General features: G+C 45.7%; 1 protein-coding gene across 1 annotated transcript in view; it reads left to right on the top strand.

The window, feature by feature from the left end:
• The window catches only part of MRPS23 (mitochondrial ribosomal protein S23), a 50,663-nt gene that overhangs the window by 4,659 nt on the left and 25,225 nt on the right, over positions 1-20,779 (top strand). The window lies entirely within an intron of this gene.

Here is a 20,779-nt window from a genome sequence, read left to right on the forward strand (position 1 = left end):
GTGATGTATTTATGTTTGGTCTTTTAAGCAAAAGGAAGGTAGTCACATTTCCTGAGAATCTGAACCCACGGGTGTCAAACCTCAAACGGTATTGGAAAAAAACCAGCCTCTTCAAGAAGTTCCCCAGGATCAGCGTTTGGAGACATCTGAAGAACAGCCAAAAGGTCTCTCACCTCCCTGAAGAACTTGTATTCCATGTATACTGACATCCAGACTGTATTCACTAGATGAATGTTGAACTGTTTTTAACAGTTGAACTGTGTAAATGTTTCCCAGTCTCTAAGGCATTATGTTTGCCTTCTTTTAGTTCCTATTTCTAGGTTGTCATAAGCTCAGTTTCATGGTTTGAATGAACTTTTATGTTAGGATGGTATTAAATAAAGAATTCCCTGACTGCTTAAAAAGTAAATTTACTTTAAAATTGTAAATAGCATGAGGAAACCTTTATAAGTATGGTTTGAATGGGACATGTTTTGAGTAGGTCTGCTTGGATTTCTGTGTTAACATGTGGGTTGGCTATATCTGATTCTCGGGTATCTTTCTCTTTTCTGGCTCCGTCAGGCTTTTACTTGTGCATATGGTATGTCCCCTGGGCCAACTGTTTCTGTCTGTAGATAATCTTTACATTTTACTATAGAACTATTGCTTTTCAACTTGAGAGGTCACGCTGACTTGTGCTTTGTGGTAAAAGTGAGAACCTATCATTGATGATAGACAGAGGTTGAAACTATAGCTTTAATCTCATAGATGAGGTTGAGGATGCTGGAGGCAATTAGCATAGGCCCGAACCTAGTCTGCTTAGTAAAGATTTGAATGAATAAGTGATTACATTCAGCCGAACACTGAATTTAGAGGACATCTGTAGATAACTGGATTGCCAGGAGGAGGCCAGCTCATTTAGATGCTGTTCTCCCCCGGCATCCACCTGCCTCCTGGTGTGGAGATGTGCTCATGAGACCTTACCAACTGTTCTGCTTTCTTCATTTTCATATCTTCTCCTGAATAAATGACATCTTCTTCTAAGTGTGTAGCTTTTGTATTTCTGATCAGACCAGTGGTTTTCAGGTAGTAGAAAGAAGCTGCTTCAGAAATTCTCTGATTTTAGAACTCCTGTAGCTTTTCTGTTCTTTCCGTGAAGTCTCTTCTGTGTCCTGGCAAACCAAGGGCAGAGCCCACACCTCAGCCTGGGCACGGCCTTGCACACGGTGCTCTGGGAGTGGAAAGTGAATAGTACATGAGGCAAAAGCAGTTCTCGGCCATGCTGCATCTCCCTGCCACCCCTGTCACCGTTTTGCAATTCTTCTTGTTTGTGGAATGTTTTACTTTTAGATGGGAAAGTAAATTCATCCATTCAACAACCATAGACAGCCAGTGAGTGCCAAGCTTGGGGAGGAGGTCTTAAGCAGGTGGGAGAGATGGTTCTGTTCTCAGAGGAACAGTTATTGGGGGTCACTGATTAACTTTTCTAGACCTTCTGTTTCTGGGGTTTAAAAGGCAGCTCTTTTTGCCATAATGATAATGATGACATTTTTAGAAAGTTGTTTGACACATACTTTGTATTTTTAAAATTTGTATGTATGTATGTATTTATTTATTTTTAAAAGATTTTATTTATTTATTTGACAGAGAGTGAGAGAGCACAGGCGGGGGGAGCAGCAGAGGCAGTCCCGCTGAGCGAGAGCCCAACGCAGGACTCAGTCCCAGGACTCTGGGATCATGACCTGAGTGGAAGGCAGACACTTAACCAATGGAGCCACCCAGATGCCTCTACGTTTTTGTTTTTTTTGTTTGTTTTTTAAGATTTATTTATTTTAGAGAGAGAGAGAGAGAGCATGAGCCGGAGGGACAGAGTGAGAGGGAGAGAGAACCTGAAGTAAGCTCTGCGCTCCAGAGCCAGATGTAGGGCTTGATCCCATGATCCTGAGATCATGACCCAAGCTGAAGCCAAGATTCAGATGCTTAACCAACTGTGCCACTGAGGTGTCCCTGATGCATAATTTTTTTGAAACTGTACAGGCACATGGTTTAGAATTTAAAGGTAAAAGGCCAGTCTCCTTTCTAAAACCTATCTCCAGCCACCTAGTTCTCTCCCCCGAGTCCATTTCCTTTCCGGAAATATTTTGGGCATATGCGTGAGGACATTGTGCTTACCTCGTTTTTCTACTTAATATTTTTGTCTCAGATCCTTTGTGTGGATGCCTAGTGATATGATCAGTGCCTGAGTGACAAAAGTGGCTGTATGTGTTCTCGGGTTGCAAACAAGCCAGTGCAGCTGTGGGCGTACCTGTCACTGTGGTACTGCTGGAGTCGCGTGTCTTTGATTCCAATGTTGTCCTCCACAGAAGCTGCTCTTCTACACTCCCGCCAGCAACATGCAGGGATGCCTGTATCCCTGCACCCTCACCAGTACATTTCCAGCTTGGTTTTTTTTTCCTTTTTTTTTTAAGATTTTGTTTCTTAGAGAGCATGCACACGGGCAGGAGTAGGGAGAGGGGTAGAGAGAGAGGAGGTGGGAGAAGCAGACACCTGCTGGGCATGGAGCCCGGGTCAGGGCTCAATTCCAGGACTCTGAGATCACGACCGGAGCCAAAGTCAGACACTTAACTGATTGAGCCACCCAGGTGCCCCCATTTCCGTCTTGTTAAATCAGACAGACTCTTTCCTGAGGAGAGTCTAAGCCTGGACCTTACAGCAGACGTCTTCATGTTGAATCTCCGTGGTCAAAACAGTGACATTGAAGTTTTCTGGGGAGTTCAGAGCCCTTCACACAGTTGGTGTAGGCAAAAGCCATTGACAACATAGAGATGCTTGGAGAGAAAGGAAGTATGAGCTCATTCTTGCATTAAGGAGCTTAAAATCTAACTGGGAAGATGAGTGACTTTGGAAACAGTAAGATGAACAGAAATTCTTTTAAGTTATGATATGAAATAATGGTAGCGACGGGTAGGAGCCAGCTCTAGACTAGTCCAGGAATACCACACGGAAAGCCTTGAAAGGTGGGGGCAGTTGAAGTAGGCACCCTGTTTCCCCTACCTGGAGCACCCTTCCTGCCACCGCAGTCTTAAACTGTTTTCACTGCCCGTCCAAGTGGGGCCTTCTCAGGGGCGGCTGGCTGTCTCAGTCGGTAGAGCATGTGGCTCTTTATCTCAGCGTCCTGAGTTCAATCCACATCTTGGGCATAAAACTCAGTTACAGAAAAGAGAAAAAGGAAAGAGAAATGGTACATGCTTGGAAATGTTACCTGATACTCAAATCAGATCTCCAGTCCCTTGCGGAGCCTCTTCAGGCTGCACTCATGCACGTCATTTAGTTGGCACACCTGGTCTGCTGTTGGCGCTCTTGCCTCACCCCTGGTCGTCTGTTCTGGGGGGGGGGACTACCTTCTTTCTATTCAGAGTGTCAACAGGTGCAGAAATTCTTAGTTGTATCTACTGACACACTAAACCGAGCCTTTTCTGGAGAGGGCCCTCTGTGTGGGTTTGCTAAACTGAAGCCAAGGAAGGCATGTGTCCAGGTTACAGTGCAGTTTGCAAAGACAAGTTGGAAGATCTGAGGCTAGTTCTGGTTACTCCGGTTTTTGCTCGTGTGCCCTTGTGCCTGTGACGGTGCCAGACTACAAAATAGGAATAATATTTGCCTCTTTGGCTTCCAGTTATGTGAAAGTTGATACTGAATGCAAAGCTCATTTGTAATATGTGTGACAGGTGCTTCTATTACTCTGAGTAGTGGAAAGCAGGTTTGAACAGGTAGTATGGGGTCAGATCATGGTGGCCTCAGTAGCTATCCAGAGTTGTTCAATTGGGTATAAGGAAGTCTGAGCAGGGAAGTAACATAGTGAAAGTAGTGTTGTGTGGAAGGAAGATTCACCCAGATGTGATGCAAAGAATGGGGTTGGAGCGGGCAGAGAAGGGGGAGGGCGGGAAGAGGAGACCTCTCAAGGCTTTGGTCTCTGCAGCCATGCCAAGGTTACAAAGCTTAGTGACCAGAAGAATGCCTACATCACTAACAGCAAGGTTGGGAGGAGGGCTTCAGTTCTCAACATACTGAGAGGTAATGGTGCATCGTCCAAGTGGCAGACAGAGGGATGAGTTAGATGTCTGGGAGATAGGGAGGAGGTCGCTAGCACAAGGCTAAGGGTTGGAGCCAGGAGAATGAATGAGCTCTCCAGGGGGAGTGTAGAGAGATACTGGATGGTCGGGGACTGAGCCAGATGAATGCTCTTAGTTAAGGGACAGAAGGAAAAAGAAAGCCAGCAAAGGAAACAGGTCATTCATCTCCCATCATCTATATAGCAAGGCTTTTTTTTTTTTTTAATTTTTATTTATTTGAGCGAGAGCAAGAGCGCTCAAGTGAGGGCAGGGAGTGTGGGGAAAGGGAGAAGCAGGCTCCCCATTGAACAGGGAGCCCGACGCGATGTAGGGCTCCATCCCATGACCCTGGGATCACGACGTGAGTTGAAGGCAGACACTTAACCGACTGAGCCACCCAGGCGCCCTTATAACAAGGCTCTTTTAAGTGGTACTGAATTTACAAGGTTTTTTAGAGTTCTTCATTCGCTTTTGTTTAGTAGGCCTTATTCTTAATCATGTGTCCTTAAAAGGCAAACCCAAGTCCTTTTGTAATTTTGTCTAATACTTAGTGTCATGTTCTCTGAACATGAAAGCAGTATTATAGAAAAATCGGTGCTCTGAGAGGATTCCTGATTTATTTTTAAATTTTATTTTTTCAGTGTTCCAAGATTCATTGTTTATGCACCACACCCAGTGCTCCATGCAAATAGTGCCCTCATTAGTACCCACTACCGGGTTCACCTAGGCCCCACCAGTACCCTCCCCGCCAAAACCCTCGGTTTGTTTCTCAGACTCCACAGTCATTCTTGGTTCGTCTTCCCCTCCAATTTCTGCCAGTTCACTTTTCCTTTCCTTCTCCTAATGTGATTTTTTTTTTTTAAAAGATTTTATTTATTTGACAGATCACAAGTAGGTAGAGAGGCAGGCGGAGAGAGAGAGGAGGAAGCAGGGAGCCCGATGCGGGGCTCGATCCCAGAACCCTGGGATCATGACCTGAGCCAAAGGCAGAGGCTTTAACCCACTGAGCCACCCAGGTGCCCCTGATTTTTTTTTTTAAATGATACTGTATTCTCTGTAAATAAATGATGGCTTGACATTTAAAAGCACTGCACAAATTCTGTCTTTAAAGAAAGTCATTTAAGTGGGATAAGATTTTCTCTGAGCCCCGCACTGGTGCCTGCCTCCACTCTTGGGAATCCAGACAGGCACACAGGAGCTGTGGGGCCTCTTCCATCCTTCTAGGCTCTGCGCTCTGAGCAGGTCTTACTCAGAGCCGGGCCACCAGTTCTGACGACATGGGCACTAGGGCCCGTGACATGATGTGGGTCTGGTAGCACCCGTGCTCGCATTGCCTCAGGAATGTGGGGCCAGGGACAAGGAACCGTGAGGATGTGTGTTGGGGGTGGGGGGTGTGAGATTATCACTTTGCTGAGGGTCTCTCTGTTCCTGAGCTCTTCCAGTCTTCCAGAACAGCCAGAAGGTGGAGGCGTGATTGGTGAGATTCGTCATGTGTTTTGAGCCTTCGGTGGTGCTCAGGGAGATGGATGCCTGAGCAGGTTCCATGAGCCACATGGTTGAGGTCACTTTGTCTGGGGGAGGAAGGGCATCTCCTGTGGGGAAGACAGGAAGTGGCTTCCCTGTCACTCCTAGGGTAGCGCTCAGTGCGGCCTGTAGGTGTGTGACTGGGTGAGCCCAGTGCTGGAGCAGTTTCTGTGGAGATGTGAACCAGACAGTTGATTGTTTTTGCTGTGGCCCTCAAATGAAGAGGTCGCTGGGGAAAGCAAAGGAGGCAGGAAGTTGAGTGCTATGCCCCCTCCATCCATATGTATTCCAGGCAGACGATTTTTGTTAGTTAGAATGGTAGCTGACAATGAAATTCCATTTGGGGTAGAGTTTTGCCCTCGAATGATGCTTGTCTTGGACCGGAACTCAAATGTCAGTCACCTGACGTAGTTGATCTGTTCTTTTAATTAAAAGATGGTTCTGAGCAACATCCAGTACTGGTCTATTTATTATTTATCAAACATTTTCCTTCCAGCAGTTAGTGAAAGGTCAGTGGCTTCAACGGATGCTTTGTTTTTTGGTGAGTTGCTTAGATGAAAAAGATGTACAATCAATCTCTGCTCCCTCCTGTTTGCTCATAGGCAGGACACTGTTTAATAGTCATTGTGGCATTTAGGATCGCAGGCCTCTGAAACATGCAGAAAAGTGCATGTGCATCCCTTGCCGCTGAACATTTCTCCAAAAGTAAACATCAGGTTGTGATTACGGTTAATAATGAGATATTGATTGTTTGGAAAATGTCACCACCAGGGACCGTTTGGCCGCAGCACCGCTAGGTGGCGCTGCACTCTTGAGCTGCTCAACCACATTAATTTATTTCCTTGCCTTGGGGTACCTTGCCTTTCAAGGTTGGTGAGTGTCCTTGTAAAATAATGTTCTGGCTGAGGTTTAGGAAGACAAGGTCCTGGGGTGCCTGGAATATAGTAGATATGGGAGCTGATAGGCCACAGGACAAATGACGGAGGCCTGTGGGGGAAACCGACTGTGTTTGCACCGTAGTGGGAGGAGAGGAAGGAGCTAACTGTGCTGAGTCCCTAGAGACTGCCCAGGGCAGTGTTCCCTAACCTTCTCCAGTCAATGACAAAATCTACAAATTTGCTGTGGAGGATGGAGCAGGGAAGCGATGTGGGCAGAGAGGCAATGTGGAGGAGTGGAAAACCCCCAGCAGGCCAGGGACTGAAGCCCTGATCAATTGCCTTGTCTTGTGACATTAGGGGAGTTGGTGAATAACTTGACCCTCAGTTCCCTTACCTGTAAAGCAGAGGTCCTAACATCTCCCTCATCAAGGTGCTATACGGGTTAAAGAGGAGCAGGAACATAGTTCTTGGCATGGAGTCAGTCTTTGATCTCAGTGCTTGGAAGGCTGTCAGCAACTGTTGCTTCCCACCGGATGAAGGCGAATGTACATTAGATTAAAATGGAGAAGGGGGCGCCTGAGAGACAGTCAGTTAAGCGTCTGCCTTCGACTGGGGTCATGATCTTGGTGTCCTGGGATTGGGCCCTTGGTTGGACTCCCTGCTCAGTGGGGAGTCTGCTTCTCCATCTCCCTGTGCCCTCCCACCCCTCACCCACTCATGTGCACGCTTTCTCTCTCACTCTTTCTCTCTCTCAAATAAATAAAATCTTAAAAAAAAAAAAAAAGAAGAAACAAAAACCTGGGATTGTGTCCCTTTTCACCATCTACTTGTCTAAACGCTTCTCTTCTCAACAGCCCCCCCAGCAGTTGCGATCTCTTTTATCTTCTTCCAACCTTCTAGCACCAAACCAATCAGTCAGCTAATCAATCAAACAAAAACGCAAAAAGACAAAGGAGAAAGCTAAAGAACAGCCTGGGAACTCGTCTATTATTGGAGCTTACCCAGTGCTGGTAGGTTACACTGGAAAACTTGCTTTTGTTTATTTGTGTGTGTGTGTAAAGCAGTGTTTTAATGGCATTCCTTCTGTTTCTTCTTTCCTTCCTTATTGTTGCTCACCTTGCCCTCCTTGTGGTAAACTTTGCTCTTTTCTTTCTTCCTTCTGCCCCCCGATTATGGAGGGAAGCCAGAGAGTTACTATCTAGAGCAGAAAGAAGAAAATGGCTCCAACCCCAGAAACATTGTTTCTGGGTGCCAGGGCTGCACAACCCTTGGGGCAGGAGTTTCTGGAACTCCCTCTGGTTCTCCTCCCAGTGAAGGACAGTGTTGATGACAGGGTTGGAGTGGTGCGTGGGATAGGAGTGAGGTCTGGAGAGTCAGAAAGATCTATTTATGTCCTGGGGCACCTGGGCGGCTCAGTCGGTTAAACATCTGCCTTCAGCTCAGGTCATGATCTCAGGGTCCTGGGATCAAGACCCATGTCAGGCTCCCTACTCAGTAGGGAGTCTGCTTCTCCCTCTTCTTCTGCCCCTCCCCACCGCTTGTGCATGCTCTCTCTCAAATAGATAAAGGCTCTAGAAAAAAGGAAAGATCTAGTTATGTCTTTCCCACTGTTCTGTGTCCCTTTCACTCCATTTGACCTTGGTCAGTCTGCAGTGGGACGCACCTGCCACTGGTTACCTGGGGTGCTAGGCTAGAGGGTGAGGCTGAGGGTGCCACTGGGGAACATTACAGAGGAAGAGCTCTGGCCTCTGGTGTCAGTCAAAGAACTGGGTTCCAGTGCCGGCGCTGGTGCTTCCTGTGTGACTGTGGCTTTGGGCAGGTCATTAACCGTTCTGAGGAGCATTCCGTTCCATCACAGGGTCTGGAGCCCAAGAGATCCTTGAAAGTGGACTTGTTGAGTGAATGAATGAACAAATGAATGGTTTCCTTATCTAAACATAGGGATAATAATACTGCATCAAGTATGTTTTGGGCTGCAGAACCCAAAGAAGATGCTGGTTGTGGCCGAACTTTGGAAACTCTGAAGCCGTCTACAGTTCCATAAAATAAAGATGCCAGTCAGAAGCAAATGCCCCTAATCTTAAAAAAAAAAAGAAGAAGAAGAAGAAGCAAATGCCCCTGGAGCTGCTGGTGCTGGGCCTGCCTGGGAAGGAGAGCAGAGCCCAGCACTGTGTGCTCAGGAGAGGAATGGCAGCAGGCGAGCACGGCTGGTCTAGTCTCTGCGAGCTGAGGAATTCTGCAGGAGATGGCAGGTTCTTCAGACCCCCTCGTGGGTGCTTGCTTTAAATCCTGAGTTGCTCAGCATTATCTCTTGAATATTAAGCACAAAGAGAGTTGGATCCTGGGCTTTATCAGCAGCTTCCCTTGGCCCCTGGCAGGGGAGGTGAAATGGCCCTACTCCATCTCAGCAGCGAGGGTCATGGCTTCCCTGCCTCCCTGGAGTTCATCCCCTTCCTCAGGCCTGGCTCCCTGCTGGCACCATTTTCCCCTGCCCTGGCATGAACGGGCCCCTCAAGGCTTCCAGCCCCTTAAATGTATAATTCAAGGGACGATGGGCTTGTGTTACCATTGCTGCCAGCAGCCTTGAGCTGACTCGTGGCACAGGCAGGGTTTCCCTTTCCAGGCTGGGGAAAGGGTGGGTCAGTGCCTGGGTCACCTCAGTGAGTGTGCCCAAGCCTTGGCTCCTGGTTGCCCCGGTCCAGCCACACTCATGAGGCCCCCGAGGTTAGAACAAGAGAAAGCCAGCTTAATTCCAGAGAGTTTGCAATTTAAATCCTAAGAAGGCAAAGCTTGTCTTTGGCGCCCCTACACCATCCCTAACTCCTACTTTTGGTTGTGAGAGAAGACAAAAGGGCGATGGGAGACAGGCCAGGTGAGATGGAGGGGTCCGGTAATCTGAACTGCAGGCAGGTAGAGGGCACCAGAATGTTCCACAGTCCTGCAGCATTCCTGCTGTGTCTCTCCTGGCCTTCTGGGCAATCCAACCTCCAGTGCCGCACATTCTCAAGGTTAAAACTGTTTATTCCTTCCCTTTTGATTACTGACGGATGCACCTAGCATGGCTTCATAAAAGCCCATTTCAAATATCTGTAAAGCCAAGAAACTCAAATTTAGGAAAATCTCACCAGCAGGACTTAGTTCCTGTGTCTATTGACTCACAATTAATAACTATATTATAGTATTACTATTACATAATTGATTATAATTGCTATTATATAATAATAAATAATACTAATGAAATTCACATAATTAATGCTAATGAAAGGTAGATGATGTGCTTTTTGCTCAACCAACATGCACATTCCCAAACCCCCAAAGGGGTTCCTTTAAGATCTAAAGGACTTGACTGTACTTTACTGTCATGTTGAAGAGAATAAAGCTTTTAGGTATAATCAAGATTTCTTATATATGATAACTCAGTGACCCATAGGCAATGTCTGCCATAAAAAAAAAAAAAAAAAAGAACCGAGTGTACCTCCATTGTTTACTGACATTTAAAAATAGCTCCATTAGCCCACAACTGCGACCGAAGATGGCATGGAGAGCAGCGGGGCACTAGATGAGGCTCTTGGAGATCCCAGTCCAGCCCTGACTCATGTACTCGTTGGCTGTGTGACTTTAGAAAGACAGTCAACCTTTTTAGCCATTTGTAAAGTAAGGGGGTTGAACCACAAGACCTCAGAAACCCTATTCTCTGGGTCTTTGGTCCAAGAAGAGCTGCAAAAATGGGGAAAACAAGCACATTCCAAGACTTACTAAATACTTAAAAACCTTCTCACTTTAGAAAAAGAGGATTTTATTTATTTGAGAAAGATTGAGTGGGGAAAGGAGCAGAGGGACTAGCAGACTCCCTGCTGAGCAGGGAGCCCAATGCCTGGGCTCCATCACAGGACCCTGAAGTTATGACCTGAGCTGAAGGCAGATGCTTAACCGACTGAGTCACCCAAGTGCATGAAAACCTTCTCACTTTTAAATTTGGATTATGGATGGGAATGCAAGCTGTTACAGTAACTCTGGAGAATAATATAGAGGTTCCTCAAAAAGTTGAAAATAGAACTACTCTATTACCCAGCAATTGCACTACTGGGTATTTATCCCAAAGGAACAAATGTGATCTGAAGGGGCATGTGCACCCAAATGCTTATAGCAGCAATGTTCACAATAGCCAAACTATGGAAAGAGCCCAGATGTCCATCAACAGATGAATGGATGAAGAAAACATGGTATATATCTACAATGGAATATTAGGCACCCATCAAAAAAATAAATCTTGCCATTTGCAACAACATGGATGAAACTAGAGGATATTATACCAAGTGAAATAAGTCAGTCAGAGAAAGACAATTATCATATGATCTCACTGATATGTGGAATTTAAGAAACAAGGCAGAGGATCATAGGGGAAGAAAGGAAAAAATGAAACAAGGCAACACAAGAAAAGGACAAAAACTGTAAGAGACTCTTAATCAGGAAACAAGCTGAGGGTTGCTGGAGGGGAGGGGAGTCGGGGATGGGGTAACTGGATGATGGACATTGGGGAGGGTGTGTGTTGTAATGTGCACTGGGTAATATATAAAACTGATAAATCACAGACCTCTACTCCTGAAACAAATAATACATTCCATGTTGATTAACTGAATTTAAATTAAAATAAATAAATTTTGATTATGGAAACACTCATAAGGATAGAGAGAATGGTATGATCCTCCATAGGTTCATCATGTAGGTTTAACCATTATTAGTATTTTGCTTATTTGCTCATGTAGATCTTTTCTGAAGATTTTGCTTATCTATATATTTTTCTATATCTTAAAGCATGTTCAAACATGACTTCTTTCACCCAAGGCTTCAGCCTGCTTCTCTGAAAAGTAAGACCTGTCCTTATATCAACACCATTACCATTGTTAAGCCTCACAACATGGCAATTAACTAATTTTCTAATATTACCTGATAACCAGTCCATACTCAAATTTCCCCACACTCCCCAGAACAGGCTGTCTGCCTCCCCCTTCGTCAGCCCATCTCTGGGGCCAACCATGGTCAGCTCTTGCTGTGTTTGGTGCTTCTGGTGAGTAGCTTTGCACATGGCTTCATACCCCCAGCTGCTGTCATCGCCTCCTGGCTTTCTGCTAGGACAGATGATGGCTCAGTAACTTCCATTCTTTCTTCTTCCACAGCAGCATTTACCCCCTCAGTTCCTCTGTGTAGTAACACTTACTAAGGTTCTGTTTGGGGTTGAACTGTGTACTCTTTCCCAATCCCCAAAAGAGGTATGTCAAAGTCCTAGTTGCTGGTGCCTGTGAATGTGACCTTATTAGGCAATAGGGTCTTTGCAGATGTGATCAGGTGAAGACAAGGTCATGCTGGAGTAGAGCCCTAAACCCAATGACTGGCATCCTTAGAGGGAGAGAGGGATTTGGAAACACACACACACACACACACACACACACACACAGAGGAAAGACAGCCATGTGGAGACGGAGGCAGAGTTTGGTGAGGTGCAGCCACCAGCCAAGGAGCGCAGAGGTTTGCCAGCAGCCACCAGAGGCTGCAAGAAGCAAGGCAAAAATCTCTCCAGGGCCCTCAGAGGGAGCACAGCCCTTCCCACACCTTGATTTCAGACTTCTGGCCTCCGGACTGTGAGGATACATTACCATTGTTTGAAGTCACTCCATTTGTGACAGTTTGTTATGGCCACCCAAGAAACTGGTACAGTTCCTCTACCTTTGGAGCATCACTATAAGGGAAACTCGGTTTTCCTCCTTCCTATGCAGGGAACAACCCTGCTCTTCTCTACTGCGTTTCTCCCCAGGACTTTCCTTTACTACTCACGTAAAACCCTTGACTTCTGGTCACCAAAAGGGGCAGGGGGTGGGAGTTCCCCACAACAAGCAATTGTCTGCTGCACCAGCTTGCTGTCCTACAGTTTAATTTAATTCTGACACTATCTACCCAGACATAGTATCAGATTCCACAGGTTAAGGGCTCAGTCCCACAAGACTGCCCCTCAACACACACACACACACACACACACACACACACACTCTTCAGATGCCTGTGGAAATGACGGATTATCACCTATACTTGTAACCAACCAGCTATAGACTGCAAGTTCCAACAACCCTGTTCTCAGTTTCAGCTGATTTGCTAGAGCAGCTCACAGAAACCAGGGAAACTCATTTACCAGTTTATTAAAGACTATGATAATGAATACAGCAGAACATCCAGAGGGAAGAGATGCATGGGACAAGGGCACCTGTGCCCTCTCTGGGTGCGCCACTTTCCCGGCACCTCCTTCCACGTGTTTGCCACCCTGGAAGCTCTCAGAACCCTGTACTTTTGGGATTTTATGGAGGCTTCATCACACGGGCACAATTGATCATTGACTCTACTTTCATTCCTTCTCCCTTCTCAAGAGAATGAGGGATGGGGCCGAAAATTCCAAGTTCCTAATTATGGTTTGGATTTCGAGTGATCAGCCCTCATCCAGGAGCCATCCAGGAACCCACCCAGAGTCACCTTTTTAGAGTAAAAGATGCTTCTTTCACTCCTATCGGAAATTACAAAGGTTTCAGGAGCTCTGTTTTAGGAGCGGGGGGCAGAGACCAATATGTATTTCTTATTATGAATTGCAGTATTACAATCACATAAAATTATACCTCTATTTTTTTTTTCAAGATTTTATTTATTTATTGGACAGAGAGATCACAAGTAGGCAGAGAGGCAGGCAGAGAGAGGGAGAGAAGCAGGCTCCCTGCGGAGCAGAGAGCCCGATGCGGGGCTCGATCCCAGGACCCCGGGATCATGACCTGAGCTGAAGGCAGAGGCTTTAACCCACTGAGCCACCCAGGCGCCCCTATACCTCTATTTTTTTTTTAAAAAGATTTTATTTATTTATTTGACAAAGCATGTGAGAGCGCACAAGCAGGGGGAGTGGCTGGGAGAGGGAGAAGCAGGCTCTCTGCAGAGCAGGGGGAGCCCAAGGTGGGACTTGATCCCAAAACCATGACCTTCACTGAAGGCAGACGCTTAACCAACTGGGCCACTCACACACCCTATACCTCCGTTTCTTGTTCCATCCACTACATCTTGACTCTTTGCTTTGTATGATGAGGATAAGAACCAAAGTTTCAAACACAGCTGGAAGGACCCAGGATGTGAGCAGTCCAAGTGTGGAGGGCAGCGTTAGGCAGAGGGTGGATGCATTCTGATCCCCGGTGGCCACTGCTCCATCTTCTTGGTCTGCAGAGACACTGGCTGCCTGGACACTGTGTCCACAGTTCTGTGTCCCAGAGCCAGGAGCAGACATGTGAGGGAGAGTCTTGCCCAGAGTCGAGGTTGTTTCATTCCCCTCCAGGGTCTGCCTGCTTCCCTCCCACGTCACACAGGTCTGTTTCTCTGGGAAGGTCCCAAACACTGGTCATAGACATGTGCCCCTCATGTGGTCTTGGCCAATTTGGTACATTATCATCCCTCTTTGCTTTGGCTGTGAGTAAATCCAGAGTTAAAGTTACAACCACATGCAGCCGATAGAGGAACTTATAATGGCATTTGTTTTGAAAATTATGAAATATTTTAGGCATACAAAAATTACAGAGAATATATAACAAATATCCTGTCACCCAGCTTCAGACATAAAACTTAGCAAAGACTGAAGTCCTCTGAGCCCTAGGTCCCATTCTCCCACCTCCAACCCCCGTGGGACCTCTCTTCCTAGACTCACTTTATCCGTTCCTATTTAAAAAATAATGAATTTCCCTAAATGTATGCCCCTGTAACAAACATATGGTATCATTTTGCATATTTAAAAACATTCTGTAAGTGGCTTTTTACTATATATATCACTGTGTGCTTTGTTCTTTTTTTTCTTTTTTAAAGATTTTATTTATGTATTTGACAGACAGAGATCACAAGTAGGCAGAGAGGCAGGCAGAGAGAGAGGAGGAAGCAGGCTCCCTGCCGAGCAGAGAACCCAATTCGGGGCTTGATCGCAGGACTCTGGGATCATGACCTGAGCCGAAGGCAGAGGCTTTAACCCACTGAACCACCCGGGCACCCCTGTAGTTTGTACTTTTTACTCAAGGATTTTACTTTGAAACTTCCCTGTGTTGATGCATGAAGCTCTAGTTAATTTTCACTGCTGTGTAGTATTCCACTAGAAGACTAGACAAATGATTATGCAGTGTTTCAAATCATGGCCCTGTGGCCAAAACGCTGGGGTTCAAATCCCAGCTCTGCCACTTATTAGTTCTGCAACCTTGGGCAAGTCAGCCTCTCTGTGCCTCAGTTTCCTCAGCCATAAGATGGGGCAAATGATAGCACCTACCTCAGTCAACATGAAAATGGAATGATGTAAGAGCTGTGAAGCATTGAAAATAAGCCTGGGGCACAATGCACCCTATTCAAGAGCTGGCTAGCACCGTTGCACGTTTATTTTCCAATTGGTGGACGTTTCCAGTTTTTCCCTGTCTCCGGGATGTTGCAGGGAACATTATTTTGTTTCTTTGTGCAAGTGTGCCAGAGAGTTCCTGTGGGCTAGGGCACACACGTGGGAGTGGATTGCTGGGCCATAGGGTATGCCCTTCTTTCCTTTTCTGGGCAATGCGAATGTGCTCTCCAGCCCGAGGTGCTGATCCTCACTTTTGGCTGGGGGTGGGGCCTCATGTGTTGTGTTGGTGCACTGCTTTTGCTTAAACTTGGCTAAATCTTCCTTTCCTTTTACCCGAATGTCCCCATCTCCTTATCTTTACCCCAGTGCGGACTTTCGTGAGCCTTCTCTTCTCCATGCTCCCTCCTTTTTCTTTGGAGTGACACAGGATGTAGATACATAAAGGTGACACAGGATCCCCTGGAATGAAAGACACAATCCTCAGGGGCTGCCTGCTCCCCAGCCTGGACCTCCAGGCTTCCTGCTCTCGGGACTCATTAGGGTTGCTACCCGTCGTGCTCACATGGAGGGCTCACTGTGTCATAGGTGCTCTGTGTATACCATCCTGTTCCGTCTCATAAACGCCATGAATAGGACCATTAGTCCCGCAACCTTGACTCTGGTGAGGCAGTCTGATGCCAGAATCTGTGCTCCTATGTAGGGCCTCCTACGGGGTTGTGGTGTGAGGTGGCTCAGGCTGCAGGTTGCACAACTCGCAGGGGCACCATTTTGCCTAGATGGCAATGTGAATGGCGCCCCCTGGAGTTGTGGAGTGCAGTGGTCCCAGCCTTCTAAGTAAGAGCTTAAAGCAAATGCTTCCTACTTGCTTGACAGGCTTAGAAGGGCAGCCCCCACTCCCTACTGAGGGGCTCTGCTGCTCAGGATTTATAGGACTTTCTTAGGGTCATGGTTCTTCATGTTTTAGAAGCCTATTGGCACGAGAGCCCTCCCACCTATATAAACATTGTTTAGGAAGGGGGAGCCCAGCATGGGCCCTGCGTGCTGACACCAACCATGTAAGGGCACGCACTCGGCCGCTGTCTGTGGCTTTCCCCCTTGGCCACCGCAGACTTATTGAGCAATATATTATGAGTGTGGCTCACTCCGATGATGTGTTATGGATAAATCATTAAGGAGGCAGCTCACCGCGGTGATGTATTGGTGTAATAGATCATCAGAGTGAAGTCTTCTGCCGACATACGGGCTGGCTCAAAGGGTGGTGTCATTCAGGGAAGAATTAGCCCAGCAGCAGATCTGGCTTAATTACAGGATAAAAGGTTTGTGAATGATAGGCTGAAGTCTGCAGCACTAGCGTTTTGATTCTTGATGTAAAAATATAATTGGGCTTCCTGAGAGAATTTTTGATGATTTCCAAACAGCCTTCCGCTCCATCACAACAGCACGACCGGCCATGTGGTGGCAGGGGTATCCGCCATCAGGGGGCTCTCCAGGCCCTTCCCACATTTGAATTACTGTCGTCCTTTCCATTTGTAGGTCACAGAATGAGTTAAAGGAGATAAAATCCAGGAGGCCTGCCTTTGAGGCCGTCAGAATGATGTCCTTAGCAACCAGATCACTGGAATTGAGTGATTTATTCAAATCATCATTAACTAAGGCAGTGGTTCTTGACTAGACCTGTGTGCATGTGTGGGGAAGATGGTGGGGGTGGGGGTCTGCTGAGTGTGTGTATGTGTGTATGTGTCTGAGGACGTCAGCATCTTAGGGACAATAGTAATAATCATGTTTATCAGACATTTCACAATGTGCTACAGGCTTTGCATGTATTAGTTAATCTCATTAGGTTCATAGACAACATTGTCAGACAGGCATTCTTTTTCTTCTTCCTCCTCCACCTTCTCCTCCTCCTCCTCTTCCTCTTTCTCCTTCTCCTCTTCCTTTAGTTCACCATGCACTTTTTGTAATTGTGGGCGAATTGCTTAGCTTCTCAGAGCTCCAGTTTGCTTATCTGCAAAATGGGAATAATAATAGCACTGCACTGATTCAAAGTGTTGAGGGAGCCAAGAAAGATCCTGGGTGGAAAGAGCTTTAGGTTCTGCTGACACATGAAACGGGCCATTGTGACTTTAGCTTCTTGGAACAGCGTTTCCAACGGCATTTGCATTTTGCTTGTGTTTAAATCCAGGAAGGATTTATGTAAGGAGATTGATTCCCTAAGTGTTATGAGTCAGAAAAACTCTTTTACCATGAAAAGGTGAGGAGATTTGGCTTCTGGGGGCCAGCTCAGGCTTGGCCATTTACAGTAAACCCTTTGATAAAGAAGCCACTTATTTCTGGCCTCTAAAATCAAGGGCATCTCCTTGTGAAGGTAGAAATCCAGGTAAGATAAGATTGATAATCCTACATTACAGACTTTATTAAAGATGTCCAGATTAAAAATTGGGTTGTCTGTCAATCAATCAGCCTGTTTTCCACGTTTTTCTCTGTCATTTACTAAAAATATTCCTGTATAACACTGAACCCCCTGTGGACATCATAAATGCTAATCTCTCTTCCCTTCTTTTCAGAAGGACAAGCTTGGTTGTGCTCCCTTAGCAGATGTCCCTGGGTTTGTCCTTGTCTTGCTAAAAGCCTTACTATTATATAAAGTTTTCTTGAGTCATGTGATTTGAAGTGAGGAAAAAGGGCACATGAATGGAATTCACCAATGAAGTGTGGCTTAGGTTCAATTTCCTTGAACCCCAGTGAGAGGAGACAGGTTGGAAACAACCAACCTGAAGATTGAGCTAATGCTTGTCAGACAACTGTTGATCGGTAGGTCACTGTGTTGGGGTCCCTTGTGTCAAGGAACCAAGTCAGCATCATTGGAGTGTCCTAATATCTTGGCTTGAGTTTGCTGATGTCTTAGGTTGGGTTCCCTGGAATCAGACTCTGAGATGGAGAGCTGCATGTAAAACCTTCGTTGGGGCATTCTCTGGAGACACACCTGTAAGGGAGCAAGGCAGGCAGGACCCGGCAGAAGGGGAAGATGTCCCCTGTTGCAGTTGCCATGGAGATATTTGCTAATTGTACAGGGACTCTGCAAGTAGGATGGCCCTTCAAAGTTGTCAGGAGCTAATTGGGCTGGGCCTTTGCATCATTCTATCAGCTAGTGATCGCTAGGGCCATCCCTGGGAGAGGATGCACCTTGGATAAAGTAATCTCCAGGGAGGGATGAAGCTCTGAGCCATTAGCAGCCCATATTCCAGCATCTGGATAATGGGTGGGTGGCCCCAAAGAAGAGAATCTCAACTGACAGAACCCCTAGCGGACTGTCCTTTGAGCTGCTCAGATTCACTTACTTAGCACAGTAAGTTTGCTCCGTCTCTGCGGAGATATCCAAAGTGTGGACCTTCGTGCATCCAGAACTTGATGAGGCCTACCAGGCATTGTGCTTCTTGACTGGTGGTGGGAGCTGAGACTCTAGCTCTCTGGAGTTGGGATGCCTCTTCAGAGCTCTTCCAAAGGAGAAGAGGAGGCCGAGCATTTGCATGTCCATCTTAGTCAGTCCTTGGCTATAGGCTGCTTCCTGGAAGCGGTGTAATTTTGGGCAAGGCCATTGCCTGGTGCTAGAGTGATCCCCAGTGAGGGCTGTGGCCCCAAGTCATCATCAGCTAATAGTCTCCGTAGCTAGAATGGGTGCAGAGGGGGTCTGGGCAGGAACCACAATATCCACTCATCCAAACTCCAGAGCTGGGGCCAGAGTAAGGCCCAAATTTAAGGAGTCACTCATCCTTAAGATTGTACAAATGCAGATTTGGCACTTGCCTCACTCTAGCCCTGACCCTGTCTGACATTCATGGAAATCTAGTATCAGAAATGGTAGACATTTTAGGTTGCTTGGGATAAACTTCCCAGTTACCATGAAGGCAGCCTCTTTCTGAAACTAGTAGATTCTTGGACAACATCGTCCTAGAATATTTCCTTTCCACTTCTCTTCAGGGAATGGAAAGGTAGACACTGGGGAAAGGTATTACTTGTTACTACTGCCCCCCCAAAATTCAAAATGCCTTTCCTAATCAGCCAGTTATTCTATAACTTTGTCTAAGCCCCTGGTCATTTCCCTATGATCTTTGTGTTCTGGAAATAAACTCAGAGGAGGGAGTTTGAACTAGAAGATTCTTCAGTTCCCTTTCGTTACCCATGGCATTGAGGATATTATCCAGTCCTGAACCTGCTGGCCAGCTTCAGTGGGTGGGACCACTCCCCTGCATTGAGGGAGCATATTCCAGAATGGGCAAGAGAGAAGACCAGCCATGCTGTGCTAGAAGAATGGGAGGTGGTTGAAAGGCCAGAGAAATACATAACTCATAGGCAGGTAGGAATCAGAGTTGGATTCTAAAAGGAAGTTGGAATTCCAAAAGGAATTTTGGAATTCCAAAATTCCAAATTTCTTTCAAAAGGAAGAAAAAGCAGGAGTTGATTATAGAGCAGCCTGAGCAAAGGGCGACATGGTGTATGGGGCAGCATCATTCCAGAATTGATCCTGACTGTGCTGGATCCTGGCTATGGCATCCTGGGTATGTGAGAAATCCATGCATAGTTTCTGTCTTGCCCTTTCACATGAAAAGTCTTGGGCCATCCTTCCCAACTTAATTTATATATAGTCAAGGCAATTCTAATCAGATCCCATGGCAGTTTTTATTTTTAACTTCACAACATGATAATAAAGTTCATCTGGAAGGATGAATGCATGAGAATGGCTGATAAAATGTTGAAATATCAGGATGTAGTATTACCTACTCACTATCAGAGGTATTACAAAGCAACAGTAATTAAAGCAGTATGGTATAGGTATAGGATTAGGCAGTTGAACCAGGGGAGTACAACAGAGAGTCTAGGAACAATTGGCATATATATGGGCATTAAGTATATGACAAAGATAGCATTTGACATCAGTGAGAATAGGATAGATTATTAAATAGTGTTGGGAATGGGTTGTGAATTTCAGGGGAATTTTAAATTTAATTCTCTGACACCATGCCCCATATAAATCTCAAGTGAACTAAAGATCTAAAAATAAAAAGTGAAACTATGAAAGTACTAGAAGAAAATATAGGGACTCCTTGAGCATGACACAAAACCCAGAAGACAGCAGGGAAAGAATGATAGTTCTGACTATATGAACAAACAAACAACAACTTCTGTATGAGGAAAAATACCACAGACAAAAAATTAAAGAACGGAAGAAAATGTTTTAAACATACATAATAGACAAAAGGTTAACATTGATAATATATAAAGAGCTGCTACAAATCAGTAAGAAAGAGAAATAAGATGGACAAACAAGGGCAATGAATAGACAATGTGCCGAGAAAGAAATACGTGGCAGAGAAAGCATGAACAGATGCGCAACCTCAGCAACAATCAGAACAATACATGTCAACAGAAAATGAGATATAGTCTCCCTTTTGAGATTGGTAAAGGTTAACCAGATTGCTAGAACTCAGTGTTTGGGAGGATGCAGATGAAAAGCGGTACCTAGTTGGAGCTGAAACTTGCAATAATGTTTTTGAAGAATAATTTGGCATTATCAGTTAAACTTGAAACCTATTTGCCCTTTGACCCAGAAATTATACCTCTTGGAATTGATCATACAGAAAGCTGCCTTCGAGAGGGACGAGACGTATGCCCAAGTAGGTTTACTTGGCATTATTTGTGATGGCACAACAACAGGAATAATCCATCAGGGGAAGAGAGGTTGGGTAAATGATGGGATATCCATACAATAGAAAGGCATTAGAAATAACGGGGCTGATCTATGTTGTACAGATTTGGAACAAGGTCCCCAAGAAGCTGTTAGTTTAAGAAAAAAGTTGAATATTCCATAAAGCATGAGTCCATTTTCTAAGCAGTTAAAAAAC

Source organism: Mustela erminea, chromosome 18 (genome assembly GCF_009829155.1).
Source record: "Mustela erminea isolate mMusErm1 chromosome 18, mMusErm1.Pri, whole genome shotgun sequence".
In the NCBI taxonomy this organism is placed as follows: Eukaryota; Metazoa; Chordata; class Mammalia; order Carnivora; family Mustelidae; genus Mustela; species Mustela erminea.